Below are 1,507 nucleotides of genomic sequence, written 5' to 3'. Positions count from 1 at the left end.
CCAAATTGCCTGAGTTTCCCTAGTAATGAGGTGGTGGTAACACAATGTGTGGTGCCAGGTGCTGCTCAGCTAGAAACGTCCACAGAGGAACTGTTATTCCGTGCCCTTCTGAACAAGCAGCCTCAACCTGGACTTCCCTTTCATCCTGCCAGACTGCCTGGCTGGCCTGAATTTAATTTGCAGACCACTGTGCCTCCTGGGCCTACTTTGGCATCACTGAGCTCTGGCGTCTGCTTCCCAGAGAACAGCTCTGTGTTTGGATTCTCTTCCCCCAGGTATATTCACTGCCTTGCCTTTTTCAAATGCTCACAAAGTTATTATTCCCAGCCTACATACCTCCAGTCTCAAAAGTCATTTGCATTTTATTTCTGTTGCCTGAGCTGCTCACAGTACTTTCCAAATTGGAATCATTAGTGAATTCCAAAAAATGAGCAGCTTCTTTCTTTTTTTCCATCCAGGTCATGAATAAGAATGCTTAAATAAGAATCAGACCCATAGTTGCGAAAACAGCATATTAGGTAGTACATCTTCTTAATCCTCCTTCATTAGTAATCCATCTACCAGCAGTACCACTCAGAACCTTCTGAATCTACAGGAATTTTTCACTCAATTTAAAACACACATATTCAACCTTCCAAATATTTATTGAGAATTAAACTAGGTATTGTGAAAGATTCCAAATCACTTAAGAGACAATCATTGCCCTTCAAAAGGCTTCTATCATTGTAGACTATATATGATTGTCAACATTTAATAAGCTCCTTAAATGTGCCAAGCATTTAAGAGCTGTTAGGTACTGAGGTTTCAAAAAGGAAAAGTATAGTGTCTCATTGAGTTTCCATTGTAGCAGCTAATGGCATATGATTACGATGTAAAAACAATTATGAAATGTACACGTGGGATTTTAATCTTTGTACCTCAGTTACTTCATCTATAAAAAAGCACCAAACTTCTAAGTTGTTGGTAGGATTTATATAAGATGACATATGGACAACACTTGGTTCAGTGTATGACACAAAGTCTAAAGAATGTTATTATTAATAATCATAGTTGTGAGTATAATGATAAAATGGTTATTATTGTTAGTAGTATTATTACTGTTATCTCCCACATTTAATCCTATTGACCGAGGTAGTTTGGAACACTGTGATAGGATAATTCAGAAACTTTTATTAGGTCTACTAGAAAATACTATGATGGGCAGGAGGAAGAGATAGCTATGCAAGTATTAATTGACCCTGATGCACAAAAATAACTACATTACAATATACAATATAGTCAGTCCTCTGACTTAAGAATGTCACAGTCTACGGCCATGCCACCCTGAACAAGCTCGATCCTATCTGATCTTGGAAGCTAAGCACGGTTGGGCCTGAGTAGTATTTGGATGGAAGACCACCTAGGAAGACCAGGTGCTGTAGGTGTAAAAAATAAAAAATAGGGATTGTAAGCTGACAAGGTCCTTGTAATCTGTGAGCTCAACCAAGGGTTGCTTCACTTAAAATAA

General features: G+C 38.4%; 1 protein-coding gene and 1 pseudogene across 3 annotated transcripts in view; one reads left to right on the top strand and one right to left on the bottom strand.

Annotated features, from left to right (window-relative positions):
• The window catches only part of ST6GALNAC3 (ST6 N-acetylgalactosaminide alpha-2,6-sialyltransferase 3), a 486,754-nt gene that overhangs the window by 81,801 nt on the left and 403,446 nt on the right, over nucleotides 1-1,507 (bottom strand). The window lies entirely within an intron of this gene.
• On the top strand, nucleotides 1,306-1,424 carry LOC112485860 (annotated as a pseudogene).

The sequence above is a fragment of the Pteropus alecto genome, unplaced genomic scaffold (genome assembly GCF_000325575.1).
Source record: "Pteropus alecto unplaced genomic scaffold, ASM32557v1 scaffold25, whole genome shotgun sequence".
In the NCBI taxonomy this organism is placed as follows: domain Eukaryota; kingdom Metazoa; phylum Chordata; class Mammalia; order Chiroptera; family Pteropodidae; genus Pteropus; species Pteropus alecto.
Note: the sequence above shows the minus strand (reverse complement) of the source record. Positions and strands in the feature narration are given on the sequence as shown.